We start from the raw sequence: 18,858 nt of genomic DNA on the forward strand, positions 1-18,858 counted from the left end.
CTTTGTTTTGGACATTGGCAAAAAGAAATCCTGTTTCCTGTCTTTTGTTTCCTGGCTGTAGCCTCTGGTTCCACCCCCTTCTCGGTCTCACAGTGTCTATTTCCGCCTCAGGCCCCAGAGTTTCTAACAAACCCGTAGATCAGTTTTCTCTTCCATAGTTACCAGTTACACAGAATTATCAAAGAGGAAAATAACTTTTCTTCATCCCAGGGTTTTTTTTCTCCTTGGATCACTTTGTTTAGTTTTTTTCTTAGGTTAAGTTCCCAGGCTCTCCTCTGCAAAGGCAGGAAGAAATTAGCAGGTGTTGGGGGCCCAATTCTCCCCGGGAACATACTGGAGCCCTACTGGTGTCAGACCAGAAATGATGTAATCAAGTCACTGGCAACAGAATGAAGACAAGGAAAACTCCAGGGTTTATATCTTGGGTGTGGAGATTGAGATATAATACTATGGCCAGGAGGGGGAGTAAAGCGGGCCTCCTTGCAAAGAACAGTTTTTGAGTTTGCATAATTTTTCCCACTTCTAGGCTGGTTGACCTTAAGCAAGTTACTTGACCACTTTAAGGTTTGGTTTTTTGATCTGTAAAAAAGGAAATGACAGTACCTACCGATGATGTATCTATCCACTTGACTGGGCTAAGGCATGCCCAAATAGCTGGCAGAACATTATTTCTGGGTGTGTCTGTTAGGATATTTCGGGAAGAGATCAGCATTTACATCAGTAGACTGAGGAAAGAAGATTCACCCTCATCAATGTGGGCAGGCATCGTCCAATCTGAATAGAACGACAGGGCAGAGGAAGGGTGAATTTGCTGTCTGCTGAAACTGGGACATCCATCTTCTCCTGCCCTTGGACATTAATGTTTTTGATTCTCAGGCTTTTGGACTCTGAGACTGACACCAGCAAGCCTCTTCACCCTCCAGCTTCTCTGGCCTTGGGCCTCATACTCTGAGTTACACTATAAGCTCCTGCTCCCGTTTCTCAGGCCTTTAAACTCAGACTGAATTATAGCACCAGCTTTCCTGGTTCTCCAGCTTGCAGACATCATACTGTAGAACTTCTCATCCTCCGTAATTGCGTGAGCCAATTCTATAATAAGTCTCCTCATGTATCACTATATATATCCTATTGGGTCTGTTTCTCTGGAGAACTCTAATAATATACTACCTAATCAAATTGTTGCGAGGATTAAATAAAATGATATATGTCATAGTGCCAAATAACAAGCCCTCAACAAATGGCCATTATCTTTATTACTAGTGGGATTTAGATCATGTGCTTCTTACTAAAATAATAAATAATATTTATTGTTTGTTTCAGCTATGAAAAGAAAACATTTGGAAGATCACTGATTCCTTCATGGAGAGGCTGACTTGGGAATAGATGACGTGTCAAAGATTGGCATCAACCTTGAGTGCTTATTTGTGGACTTGAGATACAGATAAAAAAAAAAAAACCTCCCTAGAGTGAGGGCTACTTGGGATACATGCTATATCCCAAGGAGTTCTCAGTTTGAGGTCAGCCCCAGCTCTACAACTCACCAGGAGAGTGCGCGAGGATGAGGGAGAGACAGCCTGCTCTGGTTCTCTTCAAGGTGACAATGACACCTGTTGACAGTTGAGAATTCCAGCCAGGAATACAGATTTAGGAATCATGTTTCTCACTCTCATGATGACATAGAAGAGATGCGTCTGAATCTTTCTGCCAGTGTGTTAAAGCTATTCTGATATTGACTGTAGTTCTGAGCTTTGTCTCTATCCCACCAAACCACTAACTTCTGGAAATTACTTGTAGACCAAGATGAGAGGACTCCGTGTGTGGCTCCGTGAGTATGTCTGTTACACATATCAACTGCATTTATATATATTCTATATCTTGTTAGGAAAGGCTAGGCTATGCTGCAGAAACGAATAGCCCTAAAATCTCAGTGGCTTACAATGACATAAAGTTATTTTGCTTACGCTGCATGTCCAGATCAATACGAGCTGCCCCTGGCAAAGAGAAGGGGGACACAGAAAGTTGTATTCTGATTCTTATAAACTACTGCCCGTATTCCGATAGCTCAAACAGATCCTTAGCCACACCTAACATTAGGAAAGAGTTCTCTCGTCAGTGTTAGAATTTTTCTAATTCAAATGGATCTACCTGTAGTCAGTGGGATCTAACTGACGTCTTGAACCTTTGAAATTATCTGGCTTGAAGCTGTTGAGTACTGACCAGTGATCTAGTGAAAACAAGACAGGATGGGGATTTTAAAATGCCTGCTAAGAATCTCTTTTAAGAAAAGAGTGATATTTCATCTGCTCACTATGTTCAAAATTAAACCTGTTTCATGCTTTATATTTAAGTCTTAAAATAGATACAGAAAGTTTGGACAATAGAACAGTCAAGATGCAATAGCAATGCTGATTTTTAAAATAAATGGTTAAAATAATCTTTGTAAGAATAATAGAATTACAGTGTTTTGAATTTTTCCAAGGCAGAGATCAGGACAGATGTTTCATTTGTATGCCTGTATCACTTCATTGCCTTAGTTCAGATTAATTTTGCTTATAATTTGGAAGTTGATAAACTAATCCACTTAGTTGAAGGTTGACTTCAGATCACAACTGCCAGTTAAAACACCAGGAACACACTGGACTTTTCAACTGTTTTGAATGAAATGTGCAAGTGAAGCCAGCAGAAATATCACTGTAAGTCACTATTTACTGACTGCCTCGCATGTGCCTGACACTGGTTTCAGCACATTAAACACATTATCATTTACCATCTTCCCAGCAAGAGACAAGGCTGCTAAGGCTTTGAGAGCTACCATGTTCTGCTCAAGGTCACGAGGCTGATACATGTCAAAGCCAAAGCCTAATCTCAGGTTTATCTGAATCCAAAGGTCAAATTGGATTAATTCACTGCTATTGAACTAAATAGCAGTGACTTAATGAGACTGACTCCACTGAGGGAACCTCACAGATTTGGAGGAAGATTTTGACTGTATATGTGCTTATTTGACTGTTTTCCATTCGAGGAACTGAGACACGAAAAGAGTTCACTCAGGGATATGTTGTGAGTCTTATGTCAACCAGAAATTATCTCTAGTTATTATTTCTGAAAATGATAAAATAACATTATGTTCCCAGTCCTTGATGGAGAGCTTGATCCCTGGATTTGAGCTCTCTGAGAGCTTACTGGCCCTGGGAAAAGTATGACTGGTACTTGAGCCTTTTAGCTTATACTTCTCAGTCAGATTTTTTGAAACTTCTGTTCCTCATAAACTCAAGCCAAAGCATGACTATGCATAGAGGATGCAACAGCTCTTCAGGAAGGGAAATTGCTGCCCAGGATTCCAAATTTGAAATCATGCAATGCTATTTAAAGGCTTGGCCAAACTTCAAAGTTGGTTGAATTCACTAGGGGTAACCTGGAATTTCTGTTTCCCAGAAAGGGATTTCTTGACATTTTCTCCTAACCTTGTGATGGTCCCTTATTCTGAGGACCCTATAGGATATTCACTGATTCTATAAGCATTTTTTGAGAACCTCCTCTGTGCTAGGCATGTGCTGGTAATATTGTGGTAGACAGAACATAGTGTTTGCCCTTAAGGAGCTTATAGTCTAGTCAGGAATATAGAACATGACATGGGCAATGAGTTCAGTTGTCTTTTTTTTTTTTTTTGAGCTACAATGCCACATTTAATATTCTTTCCAGTGATGCCTTGGACTAAGCAGGTACTTTCAGTTTAAGGCAATGGGTCACAGTGTAAGGAAGACTTGGGGACAGATAGGGAAACACAGGTAAGTGATTGGTCATGTTGCACATTAGCCCTATTACTTAACCTCACTGAGCTTCAAGTTTCCCCTCTGTAAAATGGGAATAATAATACTGGCTTTGAAGGGCACTGTAAGGATTAAATGAGGTAATACGTGTCAAACATCTATCATCGTGCCTGGTTCACAGCAAGTGCTCATGACTGTTAACACAGCCAATAAAGGTGAGAAATAGTGAGGATGTCAGTAACAATAAGAAAGAGTAAAAACTGTAACAATGAGATGGGGGTAGAAATAAAATATAGGCTGATGAGAGAAAAGGGTTCAATCACTAAAGCTATTTTCTCTGCAATAGTCACCCCTTAAAATGTGTATTTGGATGCAATTTCCAGCCTTTAAAAAAATACATAAAGAGTCAACTTTTTATTAAATTTGTATGTAAAGGGCAGATATAGCTGAATGGGAGCTGGTTTAAACTGAGCCCAAACTTTTTTCCTTTTTCTTTTTTCTCTTGTCCTTTCCTTCCCTGGGTCCAGAACAATAAGCTTTGTTTAGAGGAAGAGTATTTACCCAAGGCCTGTTTCCACTTAAGATATTTCAGCAGGACAGTGAATAACCTCTTACACTATTGAGAAATTTTCACTGTCTGGAATTACTGGAACAAAGATGTCATTATTAAAACAAACTTTTGACCTTCTATAGAACTGTCACTTTAGCTACAAGAGAATCATTCACAATGGCTTTATAAGAATGGAAGCTATGACATCATTATTATATACAACACTCTATCAAAGATCTTGATTGTGAGAATCAGTTAGAATTCTTTGGTGGCAAGCAACAGAGCTAACTCTGGCTCACTTAAGCAAAAGAAACAATTTATTCCAAGGCTATCAGGGTTGCTTACAGATCTGAGGGAAAGGCTGAAAAACCAGGTTTCTGAGAGCACAGGAACCAGGGCAACAGCTTAGGAAGCAGAAACTAACAGATTTTTGGGGTCACCCGTACCAGATGAATCAACTTCATTTATTTTGTCTCTGCTTCAGCTCTCTCAGTATTTAATTTCCTGGGAGAGAAAATCTGGTTGGCCAAACTTGGGTCTTGGGCCCAGGGGGCAGCCAGAGGGCAGCAGAGCACCTTGATTGACAGTCCGACAAAGCCTTCCTCCAGTCAGTGAGGGGCAGGTAGTTCCTTGAGGAAACTGAGGCTTGGCCACCCAAAGTGGGACTAGATCATGGGAAGATATCAATACTTTCATACTATGCAAGCTTCTAGGGCAGAGATATCATGGAGGAATCATCACTTTACTTAAAGGGACAACTGAGGAACTGAATTAAAGTAGTTTGTCCGGGAGCCACAGGTAGTGGCAGAAAGGAAATGTTCTGACTCCTACCAGCCAAATGGGAATTTCCCTTATTCCATCCAGTTGGCTAAAGCAGTGGTTCAGAGACTTGGCAGTGCATCAGAATTACCTGTGGAGCTTGCTAAAAATAGAGAAGCTAGGTTTGGCATAGGGCTGGGGCATCTGTATTTTTAATAAGCTTCTTGTGTGATTCTGCTTACAACCAACTTGGAGGCCCACTACATCATCAAATTTCCATAGGATCTGATATAGGAAAAGAACATTGCAGAAATAAAAATGGGATAAGGTATGATACAGTTTGAATATTTGTCCCCACCAAATCTCATGTTGAAATGTGATCCCCCAATGTTGGAGGTAGGGCCTAGTGGGAAGTGTTTGGGTCATGGAGGCAAATCTCTCATGAATGGCTTGGTGCCCTCCTTGCCATAATGAGTGAGTTCTTACTCTATTAGTTCATGCGAGAGCTGGTTGTTTAAAAAGCCTGGTGCCTCTCCTCCATCTCGCCTGCTTCCTCTCTCACCATATGACTCATCTTCTCTCCTTTCACCTTCCTCCATGAGTAAAAGCTTCCTAAAGTCCTGACCAGAAACAAATGCTGGTGCCATGCTTTTTGTACAGCCTGCAGAACCATGAGCCAAATATACTTTTCTTTATAAAGTACCCAGTCTTGGGTATTCCTTTATAGCAATGCAAAATGGATGAATGCAGTAATTTTAGGGGAAAGGTTTGGGTTTGTTGACAACATTTTTTGAGGTCCAATTTGTGTTAGCTGATTTCATGGTTTGAGGTTTGAGGGAATGTGAGGACAGGGAGAGGTCTTTCCCTATTTGTGACAAGCCTGCACCAAGTGGATCAGGCAGGTTAGGCTGTTTCCTAGAAAGCATCTACCGTTGAGCATACTAAGCATTGAGCATATTAAGCATTGAGCAAGGAGCAAGGCTGGGACCCCTCTTGGGTAGTCCTGACTATCTACAGTATTAAAGGGGGAGGATCAGATTATACGGGTAGTGTACCCAAGTGCCAAGATCTAGAATACAAAAAAGGGTTGGGAAATAGGCCTGAGCTGGCACAAACAGGAAAAGATCTGTTACCTTTATCTTGTTTCCTCACAGCTGATGAAGACAGGCTAATGCTAAGTCTCTTAACCAACCTGGAGGATGGAGAAGATGGGAGAGTGCTATTCTTCTTCTAGGAAGCTGCATTCCTCCACTCTTTACCTGGGTACTCCTATCCACCCTTCAGGTCCTTGTTTAAATATTACCTCCTCAGAGAGGCCTTCCTAACACCCTCTTCCCCCAGCTCAGTCTAAACTAGGGCCCTTGCTGTTCTTTCTGTGGTCATCTGGTCTTTCCCAGAGCCAGATTCATGGACATGCAATATGTACAGTCATTCTGCACTTAGAAGGACTCCATGCTTGGTTTAATGCTCTGCTGTCACCATCCTGAAATTCTTAATACTTTTTGAACCAGGGGTCCTCCATTTTCATTTTTCACTGGGTTCTGCAGATTATATAGCTGGTCCTGTTCTTTCCCTTTCTTGAACTTAGCACCTTTAATTGCTATTAATTTAGGTGTTAATAGTCCTAACATCTAGCTCCATGCCTCCCACTGTCATACAGGCTTGATAAACATTGCTTAACCTTTTCAAATTATGGTTATTTGACTACTTTTGACTTACAAAAAAGCATATTCATATGATTAAACCTAAACTATTCTGGATGAATGAATAGATGAATGAATGAATGATGGAAGGAAGAAAGATACTTTGGACAAGTGCATTGTTGACCCAATATCCACTCACCTACTTCCTTTCTAATAGAACCTAAATTATGATCAGGTGTCCATCCCTTCCCCAGTGACTCAGGGGAGGTGACCCAATTCCCAATTCCAAGGTAGATCCTGATTAGCCTACATTTTCTTTTTCTTAAAAATAGTCTTCTCTCTCTGGACGTTGTCAGGTTTGAATCTGACTCCCAGGACTACTAAAGTCATCTTGCTGGCGGTCTAACAATTAAACCAACCAAAGCGAAAAGTAGCGCCAAGGAAATTGCATAAAAGCGGTAGCAATATGCATAAATAAAAGCAGTATTCTAGATGGCCCTTGCTGTACCCTGAGCTTCTTATTATGTGAGATAATAGAATTTCTGTATTGTTTCTTCTGGTTGTCTATTGCTATAAAACAGTTACCACAACATGGAGTGTCTTAAAATAGCATCCATGTTATTAAATTTCATAATTTTGTAGGCCAGGAAGCCAGGAAGGACTTACTTAGGTAATTCTTCTATTCCATGTACCATTGACTGAGGTCCCTTAGTGATATTCAGCTGGCTGATGGACTGTTCTTTAGAGTCCACATATTTGGCACCTTGGCAATGCTGGCTGGAAGTGCAGGCTCAGCTGGGACATTTAACCAGAACACACATACATGACCTCTTCAACATGGCCATCTCAAGGTACTCAGACTTCTTCCCCAGGGTGAAGGGCTTCCAGAGAGAGTATTCCAAGAGACAGGAAGTAGAAGCCTTCGGTCTCTTAAGGCCAGAGCCTGGACTGGCACAGCATCACGTCTGTCATATTCTATGGGTCAGAGCAGTCACAAAGTCCATTGAGATTCAAGGGGAGAGGACATAGTTTACCTCTTGATGGGAAAATTATCACTTTATGGCTATTTTAATGCTTCACATTATTTAAGTCAATTGGACACTGATTTTCTGTTATTTATAGGCTAAAGAATTCAAGAATTCCTGAGGAATTCAAGGAACTCAAGGTTCTCTCAAGCTTGGGAAGATATTTCTTCCTGTTCCCCTAAAACAGAGGTCTGTACACTTTTTCTGCAAAGGGCTAGATAGTAAATATTTCAGGCTTTACAGGCCACATGGTCTCTTTTGAAACCACTCAACTCTGCCAATGAGGCATGAAAAACAGCCATGGAAAATAAATAAATGAATGAGTATGGTTACGTTCCAATAAAAATTTTCTTTATGGTCACTGAAATTTGAATTTCACGTAATTTTCCCATGTCACAAATTGTTTTGTTTTTCATCCATTTAGAAATGTAAAAATCATTCTTAGCTGTGGGCTGTCCAAAAAAAAAAAAAAAAAAAAAAAAAATTGCAGGCCAGGTCCCTCTGTTATTTCTTGGGCTGTATTTTACCAACCCCTACTCTAACATATCAAGCCAGCTTCAGGCTCAGGACTTTGCACGTGCTGTCTCCTGGAATGCTGTTCTGGGTGGGTCTCCATGTGGTTTGTACATTCTCTTCATTGGGTTTTATCTCAAATATTACCGCTTCAGAATAGTCTTCTCTGATCACTCTATCTAAAATCGTACCCTTACTCTGAAACACATTATCTCCTTGTATTTTCTTTTCTTTTCCTTTTTTTTGAGACAGAGTCTTACCCTGTTTTCCAGGCTGGAGTGCAGAGACACGATCACAGCTCACTGCAACCTCCGCCTCCCGGGTTCAAGTGATTCTCCTGCCTCAGCCTCCTGACTAGCTGGGATTACAGGTGCCTGCCATTATGCCTGGCTAATTTTTGTATTTTTAGTAGAGATGAGGTTTCACCATGTTGGCCAGGCTGGTCTTGAACTCCTGACCTCAGGTCATCCACCCGCCTCAGCCTCCCAAAGTGCTGGGATTACAGGCATGAGGCACTGTGCCCAGCCTCTCCTTGTATTTTCTTGATAGCATGTCTAACTGTCAGAAATTTTGCTCGTTTATTTATTTACATATTTGCTGCTTTTTCTCCACCCTCACTAGATTCTAATCTGAATAAAGCAGGGATCATGTCTGTCTTATTTACTTCTATGAACACATTATCTAGCACGGTGCCTGGCATGTAATAGATGCTCAAGTAAATATTGGTTGAATCAATAATGGTTACAATTCAATTCACTAGTGCTTGAGAAGAACATAAAAGGCTACTCCATTTATACTGATTGAATGAGAGAAAGATAATAAAAGCAGAGGAAGGAGATCAAGTCATCACCTTTACTCAGAGAAGCTTTTGTCCCTCTGTTATTTCTGTGTGTTTCAGGGAAAGCTGAAGGAAAAATTCTTCTCCTCTTATATAATTTTGAAGATAGCTATTTTTCTCTCTTGGCAGATATGAATGACTTATCGTGCCTGTCCAGAGGCAGGGAAAGGAGAAACAATCTTATTTGAGAAGGGAGGATATCACTGCGGTGGTTGTGAAATCGTGTTTGGAAGCTAGATTGCTCTAGACCACTAAGGTATGATTTCACAGAAATTCCCAAGATCCCTGCAGGGGAAATAACAAAGGTCCTGGGTGGCATGGCAACAATAGAGATGACAGAATTGGGAATAATATCAGGCTAAACCTGTCCTGGGAGGCAGGGAGGAAAAGCAGCAGCAAGTACAACATTTGGGACAGAGAGCTTGAGCTTGAACAGAATGTACCGGTGCTGTTGGGTGGCAGCCAGGCCCAACAATTTAGCATTGGGCTTTCTAAGCCTGGGGACAGAAGTGGCTTCCATCCAGTCCTGCCTCTACTTACTAAAACAAACAGATTGGCAAAGGAGAAAGAGACTGTTCTAGGTGAATATAATAAACAGGAAGTGTCCATGGGAAACAGTGAGGTCCATAGCTTAGGCTGTGAGTTCAGTGAATTCAGCTTAGGAACCGAGCACTGACACAAATCACAAAGTAGTGGAGAGTGGGCCTGATACAGAAGGTAACAAGGGGCTGACCTGAAAATGTTGAGCACAGTGTGGAAGGCACAATAGGCTAGCTGGGAAGAAGCATGAACTTGGACACTTGAGTCCCTGTTGGTAGATGAGGCAGAGAAAATAGAGATCAAATGATGTCTATAACCTGGACTTACTGGTTGCAAGTAGTGGAAAAACTAAAAAAGAAAATTGACCAAATCTTAAAAAGGGCACTTATAGGCTCACATATTTGAGGAGTATGGCAATATGCTAGCTTTAGGGATGGTCAGAGACAGGATCTCGAAGACTGTCTTCAGTCCTTGGTCTCTCTCTCTTTCTTCATCTCTCAGCTCATCTTTCCTCTGTGTTTGCTTCATTCTGAGTCTTTCCCCATGATGCCCAGTGTGCTATGGCAGCAGTGGTCCACATCAGCTCTAGGTGTATATCCATCCAGCTTCAAGTTCAGCTAAGATTACTTTTGGCCTGGTTGTTCTAACAAGTCCAAGAATTCTATCTCATTGCCTCTGACTGGGTCATAAGCTCGTTCCTGAGCCAGTCACTGGGCCCATGGGTTTGCAGTGTTTCATTGGTCATCTCTGGGCTGCATGCCCTCGCCTGAAGCCCAGTGGACTCAGCTTTACCAAAATCACTTGGACTAGGAATCAGAGAGAAGTGGTTCTTCAAGAAAAACTTGGTACTATTTATACCAGAATTGGGTATGGATGCTGGATAGGCAAAAACAAATCAAATTAAAACAAATGAAAAATAGATGTTTGCAACCAGTAATCATCACACTCACATAGAATTGACCAGAAGCCACAATCTCTCTCATCAGTACATGAATATAATTCTAAATGTTATAACCCAATCTTAGACTTTCAGTTGTTTTTACACTGACAAACTGCATGCTCTGGTTTAAATTAGCTTCAGGGAGTTAATACCAAGAATAGAAAATAATCATCATAAATGAGGAAAAAAGTATCCGCAATTATTTAAAACAAAAATGCACAATAGCATAAACTTAGAATTAAAATTGGTAACTAGAAATGCAACTACCTATTGCTCAAATAACCCTTGAATTAGATTAGAAAGCTCTAGAAAAAAGAAATGTTTATATTTTCCATCTAGAGACCTACTTAACTCTTATTTATTTATTTATTTATTTATGGCAGAGTCTTGCTTTGTCACCCAGGCTGGAGTGCAGTGGCATGATCTCGGCTCACTGTAACCTCTGCCTCCTGGATTCAAGCGATTCTCCTGCCTCAGCCTCCCAAGCAGCTGGGACTACAGGTGTGCACCACCACGCCCAGCTAATTTTTGTACTTTTAGTAGAGATGGGGTTTCACCATATTGGCCAGGCTGGTCTGAAACTCCTGACCTCGTGATCCACCCGCCTCGGCCTCCCAAAGTGCTGGGATTACAGGCGTGAGCCACTGCGTCTGGCCTCTTTTTTTATTTTTTATTTTTATTTTGAGATAGGGCCTCACTGTGTCGCCCAGGCTGGAGTGCAGTAATGCAATCATGGCTCACTGCAGCCTTGACCTCCCTAGGCTCAGGTGATCCTCCCACCTCAGTCTCCTGAGTAGCTGGGACTACAGGCATGTTTCACCATGCCTGGCTAATTTTTGTATTTTTTGTAGAGACAGGGCTTCACCATGTTGCCCAGGGTGGTCTCAAACTCCTGGGCTTAAGTAATCTGCCTGCCCTGGCCCTCCAAAGTGCTGGGATTACAGGCATGAGCTACCACACCTGGCCTTCATTTTCAATTTAGGATTAATTCGTGAAGAAATGTTAACATGGGAGAATGCTCAGATTTTACAAGCCCTTATGAAACCTGATGAAGTGTGGTGGTGTCCTTGGCTCCTATGCCTATCTCACTTTATCCCCATGACACCACCTTTCTGACCACTCCCTTTCTGCCTCCTTTACCCACCCCTGAAGCATTGTGTTTCTGGAGGTTCATCTTTGGTTTCCAGCTCTTCTCTTTTTATATACTCTTGCAGAGTAACTCTTCCTTTACTCTCTTCAACAGGCACCCACTGAGAGCCTCCTTTGTCCCAGGTACTGGGCCAACCATCCTCATAGGTTAACTCCTGAATATCCGTGTGCCAATGATACCCAGCTCTCTAAAGTCTAGACTCTCCCTCCAAATTCACACTTGGAAATTCATGTAGAGTTCCTTTATAGGTAGTTTTTGAATGGACAAATAGAATGCTTCTCCCTTAGTGATTCAAGTTTAGTGTACCTAAAAATGAAATCCTCTTCCTTCCTGATTCTATCAGTATTTGTATTAATACTTGGTAATACCCTCCAGGATTGAAACTTCAGGATTGTCCTTGCCTCCTCCCTCTAGTCTCCCTAACATAAAGTCCCACTGATTTTTGACTCAGTATTTCTAAATCTGTCCTCTTATCCCCCATCTTCACTCCTCCTTCCCTAATTCAGACCTGTATCACCTTTTATTTAAATGCTGGTCTCCCTCCCTCCAAGCATATCCATGTATCAATCACATTCCCCTGCTTCAGTGGCTCTCTGTTGCCTATTACACCTTTAATATGCTAAATAAAGTTCTCTGTATCCTGCCCTCTGCTCCGCTTCCAGTTTTACCTCTAGAATGACCTGCCTCAAATGTCTGTAGTTTTCTGCACACCTTACACAGATTCATGCCACTGTGGCTTTGTGCATGCTCTACCCTCTGTCTGGAATATATCTCACCCCAAGCGTTAACTGAGGTACAGTTCCTCTAGAGTGCCTTGTTGGCACTCAGGCTGAGCTGAGTGCCCTTGCATTGGCTCCCATAGCACACTGGGCATCCCTCTCTCATTGCACTGTGAAGCTCAGGTCCTCTGGCTGTCACTCAGACTCCCTCGTGAGTTCCTTGAAGGTGTGGGCATGTCTCGTTCATCCTTGGCTCCCCAGTGCCTAGTCCAGCACCTGAAGCATAGTAAGATTTCAATAAATGTCTGGTGAGTAAAAGAACAGTTATCATTGTAGATCTATGTTTCTTCTTAAGTGCTTATGATTCTTATAATTATAGGTCTGTGTCTCCTCTTGGTCTTCACAGCTCTCTTCATGTGACAAAGAAACTTCCTAAAATACTAAAAGCTAAAGGAGATTGTTATCTAAGCTTGAGATGGAAGGTTGCCAGCAGAAACTTGGAGGTAATCTAATTTGCATTTTCTGGGCCAAAGGATTAATTCTAGAGGCCAAAACAAATACTACAGAACCTAAAATACATACTAGTTTGATACAATGGATTAGAAGAATGACTAACAAAAAAATAAGATCCTATTTCTCTAGTTTAAACCATTTATTTACTTATAGTCAGTTTTTCTAAGCCTTATCTGGAATTGTCAAACTAATATTTTCTAAATTAATTTTAAATCCATATGGAATGTCAACTAGTCTTTGTACTGCATTCTGAGTATAAAATGAACAAGCACAGTATTCAGCCTGCAGAAGGCATTCAGCAAATGGTTATTGACTTTACATTTTCCTATTGAAATATACAGAATATTTCACCAAAACACTATTATTCATTAATTCATTCAATAAATTTTTTGAGTACTTGTTATGTGTGAGGCACTGTTCTAGGCCCAGGGGATATAGCACTGAACAAAGGACTTTTCTGTCTAAAAGAGCACACTCCCACTCTCTTACCCTGCTGTCATGGGGTTTTCATTCTATTGTGAAGAAAATAACAATAAATCATGCAAAAAGTATACACACCAACAACCAAGATAAGGATTGTGGCGAAAAATAAAACAGGGTGAGTGTGTGTGTGTGTGTGTGTGTGTGCTATTTTGGATGGGGACGGTAGGGGAAGCCTATCTGAAAAGATGATATTGGAATAGAGACTTGAAGGAAGAAAAAGAATGTCATGTTGATATCTATGAAAAAAGAATTATAGGCAGAGAAAACAGCAAGTGTAAAGGCCTTGAGGGAGGAGAGTAGGTATGCCTTGTTTGAAGAATGTCAAGAAGGCCAGGTAGCTGGGACAGAGTGGGCAGAGGGAGAAGGGCAGGACACGAGCTGAGAAGAGTATCTGTGTGTCAGATCGTGGTTTCGTTTTTACTCTGGTAAGATGGAAACCACTGGAAGGTTGTGATCAGAGGTGTGACATGCTATCTTCTATGTTCACTCTAAAGGATCACAGCCAGTCGCCTGGGATTGACCACAGGGAGTGGCAGAGGCAGAAGGCAAAAGACCAGTTGCAATTTTCCAGGTAAAAGATGGAGGCTGTTGCAATAATCCAGGTAAAGAATGTTTGGTGGCTTGAACCAGAGTGGTAGCAGAATAGGTGGAAAAGTAGTCAGACAATAGGTATCTGTTGGAGACTCAGTCAAAAAGATTTGCTGATGACTGGGTATGAATTGTGAGGGGGGAAAATGGTGGCTCTAAGATTTTGTCTTGAACAACTACAAGGATGGGTTTAGTGGGGTTTGGGGAGAAAAATCAAGATTTCGGAGGTGAGAGGGAGAGATTTAAATTCTGGTCTCTTTTTAAATTTGAGATGCCTATTCAGATATACAAGTAGAATGTTGAGCAATCAATTGTGTACACCTGTATGAGTTCAGGAGCGAGGTCAAATCTGGGCTAGACGTTGGAAGTTGTTAGTGTGCTGACGGTGTTAAAAGCTACGGAGTATTCAAAGTTGGGGTCACCTAGGAGGTGTGTTTGGATAGAGATTTGAGAACTGACCTGGAGTATTCTAATGTCTAGAGATTGGGAAAATGAGGAAGTATCAGAAAAGGAAACTGAGAAAGAGGGATCAGTGAGCTAGAAGCAGATCCAAGAGAAAGTGAGTGGGTGGAGACCCAGAGGCCAAGTGAAGAAAGATTGTTATGCCTGAAGTAAGAAACAACCCGCCAAGTTCTCATTTACCCCAGGTCTCAGTGGATGGTGTACTTCCACATCTATATGTGTGTAAAAATGTTTTTTCTTTATTCTTTTCGGCCTGGGGTTACCCAACTGCCATGTATTCCCTTTGTTCCTTCCCCTGGAAACTCTGAGTCTATGTGGTCCAAGACTTCAGTACTGGGCCTGTGTGGTTATGAGTTCATATTTCTCTTTTCCTCTTATAACAGCTATAAGATCAGTTCACCTTTTGTTTACAGTTCTAAAGAGAATTTGAAGCACTGAGCATATGCCAGGGTTGTCCATTCATAAAATCACTCATTTATTCATTTGCTGTGTAGTTACTGGGAATTTGCAATGTGCAGGCACTGTTCTAGAAGCTGATGATATAGCCATGAAGCAGATAGACCCAACATGAGATCTGCCGACAGGGAACTGACATTCTAGTGAACTAAGAGGGAATTACTTTCAATCGGGAGGGCAGGGAAGTATCTCTGAAGGGCTAGATTCTGCTGTCTCCAAAGTAACCAATTCATCTGTTCCTTTTTAGAATCCTGAATTGAGCCTGTGTTCCCAGTTCCTAGAAACCCTCAAGGTTATTGGTTTCCTCCTCGCTTAATAGACCAGTGGAAGAAATCTACCTCCAGTTCTATCTTCACATGAGCAACTGTTTACAGTTTACAATATTACTCTGAAAATCAGTTCTTTTCAAGTTTTATCTAACACCCACCAGAAGAAATAGAAGATTATGAAAATGGAATTTGTCAAAGTTCCTCTCCCAACAATATGATATTTAATTTTGCTAACATTTTTTTTGAACACTTACTATATTGCAGACAATGGTCTAAGTAAAGCATTTTATGTGCATCCTATCATGTCATCATCACACAGCCCTGTGAGGTAGATACTATTATTATTAACTACATTTCACATTCAAAAAAACTGAGGCTTAGAGAGACTAAGTAAATTGTCCAAGGTCACACAGCCATGAAGTGGCAGAGCTGTGGTTAAAACCTATGTCTGTCTGAAGTTTAAGATTTTGCTGTTAGCATTACTTTGAAATGACAATATGAGGGCATTTTATGTATTTTTTTGCCCCAATATGATCTGCAGAAACTATGTATTTTAAGTACTACATTTCTTTTATTTATCAAATTATTGTCAGATAAGAAACCGAAATAAAAGTTTACAGGGTCTAGGATTCCTCCATAATGAATGAACTTTGGGGTATTTCAGTGACAAATCGGCTTTAACGCGATCAAATTCCATCCTACAATGAAAGTGTGTTAGTTTGTGGTTTCAAGTTTAAAAACAGCACTGTATTGTCTTCCAGAAATATATAAATAGAAATTCAATAAGTATTTCAATGAATACAGATAAAATTAGTTTTGTTAGAACATCAAATATGTGGGTTTCATTTCTTAGCTCAGTTTAGAAACTGTAATTTCAATTTTTTTTAGCAGCTGTGGTAAATTTTGAGATTTGAAATTTCATATAATATAAATCCTCATTTATTGAGCATTTAAATTATATGCCCAACAATTTACTGTGTACATTACTTCACTTGTTCTTAACTATAACTCTATAAAATATTATTGTCCTTGATTTATAGATGAAGATATTGAGACTCAGTTAAGTAACTTGCTTGAAATTCAAAAACGTTAACTGTGGAAGGCAGTATTTGAACCCAGTGTTCAAAACCCCATGCTCTTTTTATTATATGACCTTATTTCCTATTCAGTCTTCAGAAGATATATTGTCTTATTAGATTATTCTCGTTCTCTAAATAAGTGACCTTGGGCAACTATCTTTTTCCCTGGTATTTTCCCCTGCCTTTAAAACAATGTGATCAAACTGGAAGTTTTTCATGATCTCTTTTAGCCCTAAAGCTCCTTGGTTCTGTAATTCCACGAATAGCCCATTTCAAAAATAATTCTACAGTAATCAGTGGGACTCCTGTTTTTCTCATCTTTTTTTTTTTGAAACAGAAAATTGAAACTTTTAAATTAGTTTAGTAAATACATCTACTAGTTTTTTTCTTTTATAGTCATGGTTATATTATTTGGTCCTTCTTAGTTGCAACATGTTTCCTTGCTGTCAATTATAATACCTCTCATCAACAATAGCCTGAAGAAATAGATTTGAATTGCTTTCCCTAATTTATAGCTGGAAAACTAGGCTATGCTGGTATCTTAAATTGACTTTCCTGAGGTCACGGGCACTCAGTGCCAAGAAGAGTTGGTACCTACGCATTTGAAATTTCTGGATTTCTGGTCTTACTCTGTACTTAGTCACTCTTTTCTTTCATTTGGCCCTATGGTGGGCAAACTACAGCCTACAGGCCAATTCCAGCCTACCATCTGTTTTTGTATGGTCCATGAACTAAGAATGGTTATCACATTTTAAAATGGTGGGAAAAAAAGACTATTTTGTGACATAAAAATTATATGAAATCCAAATTTCAGTGTCTATAAATTTTGTTGGAATATAGTTACCACACTCATTCTTTTATGCACTGTTTCTGGCTGGTTTTCTGCCTCAACAGCAGAGTTGAGTAGGTGCAACCAAGACTGTATGGCCTACAAAGCCTAAAAGTTTGTTATAGAAAAGTTTGCTGACCAACTCTATTCGTTGCTTAGTATTGCTAGGCACTCTGCAAGTCACAGGGAACACAGCAAAGGAGACACATGACTGCCTTGGGCTTAAGAAGAGGTTTCTAAACTTTTGAATAAAAAACAAAACAAACAACAAACAAAGTTGGAGGGACATAAAACTTCCAAATATTAATTTTGCCAGTGGGGTTTGTTTGTTTTTTTGTTTGAGATGGAGTCTTGCTCCGTCACCCAGGCTGGAGTGCCAATGGCGCGATCTCGGCTCACTGCAACCTCTGCTTCCTGGGTTCAAGCAATTTTCTTGTCTCAGCTTCCAGAGTAGCTGGGATTACAGGCACCCGCCACCACGCTTGGCTAATTTTTTTGTATTTTTAGCAGAGACGGGTCTGGTCTCGAACTCCCGATCTCAGGTGATTCGCCCAGCTCCGTTTCCCAAAGTGCTGGGATTACAGGCATGAGCCCCAGTGGGTATTTCTTAAAAACACAGCTACTATTTTCACTCATCATTTTATTTAAAAAAGGAGTATGTTAATACAAAAAAGTATATTAATGCCAAATTTGTAGGAAGAACATAATCTCAAAAAGCACTCTTTCAAATGGAATATATTAAGCTTCATGAAAAACTTTACATGGTCATTGTTTTTCTCATTTCATTATGGATCAAAGTAAACTTTCTAGACTGGCCTATATCATCAGACCAGCTTTGGGAAGCACAGGAGTAGTTCACATTGTTACTTTTCAGGCAAAACAATCTTTAAAAATGTTTAGTCTTTATAGTGATAGAATGCTTTAGTTTGAGAATTTAACAGCTAGTAGCTTTTTTTTTTTTGAGATGGAGGCTCGCTCTGTATCCCAAGCTGGAGTGCAGTGGCGCGATCTCGGCTCACTGAAACTTCAGCCTCCTGGGTTCACGCCATTCTCCTGCCTCAGTCTCCCAAGTAGCTGGGACTACAGGCGCCCACCACCACGCCCGGCTAATTTTTTGTATTTTTAGTAGAGATGGGGTTTTACCATGTTAGCCAGGATGGTCTCGATCTCCTGACCTTGTGATCCGCCTGCCTCAGCCTCCCAAAGTGTTGGGATTATGGGTGTGAGCCACTGCGCCAGGCCAACAGCTACTAACTTTTTTAAGTCAAAAATAGAAATATAGTGATGGGAAATTCCAGAAAAGAAATACAAAGGAAAATGGGGAAGTAAAGAAATCTGCCAATATTCACTCTCCCCTAACAGACATTGTATCCCATTCGCCCTGTGTTTAGATGGAGGATAATCCATTTTAACATTGATTTTTCATCCTGGCTTCTCCATAGACGAAAAGAAGATCAGAATACTTTATCTATTGAAATATTGCCCTCTTCACTGCCACTAAGCCACCTTCAACAAACACATGCACTCACTAAAAACCACAGCATCATCTCAAAACCAGAGCCATCAAAAGAAATGTGAATTCCCATGGATGAAAAGCCCATCCATCAATAAGGATTCGAAGTTGGGAAGTGATAGTTTCCCACTTGCTTTAGAAAGTTTGCTAATGCTTCATGACAGACTTCCTATTTTGCAATAACTAAAATGACAGAAGACTAGAAATTATCGCTTTATC

At 40.5% G+C, this 18,858-nt stretch overlaps 1 long non-coding RNA gene across 1 annotated transcript in view; it reads left to right on the forward strand.

Moving 5' to 3' along the window:
* LOC117980394 (uncharacterized) overlaps window positions 1-8,979 on the forward strand; it is a 427,289-nt gene extending 418,310 nt beyond the window's left edge. Inside the window, exons 16-17 of the long non-coding RNA XR_010112228.1 lie at window positions 1,321-1,825; window positions 7,845-8,979. This is a non-coding gene — a long non-coding RNA (uncharacterized LOC117980394). The remainder of the gene's footprint in view (window positions 1-1,320; window positions 1,826-7,844) is intronic.
* Window positions 8,980-18,858: the final 9,879 nt, after the last annotated feature.

This window comes from Pan paniscus, chromosome 4 (assembly GCF_029289425.2).
Source record: "Pan paniscus chromosome 4, NHGRI_mPanPan1-v2.0_pri, whole genome shotgun sequence".
Taxonomy (NCBI): domain Eukaryota; kingdom Metazoa; phylum Chordata; class Mammalia; order Primates; family Hominidae; genus Pan; species Pan paniscus.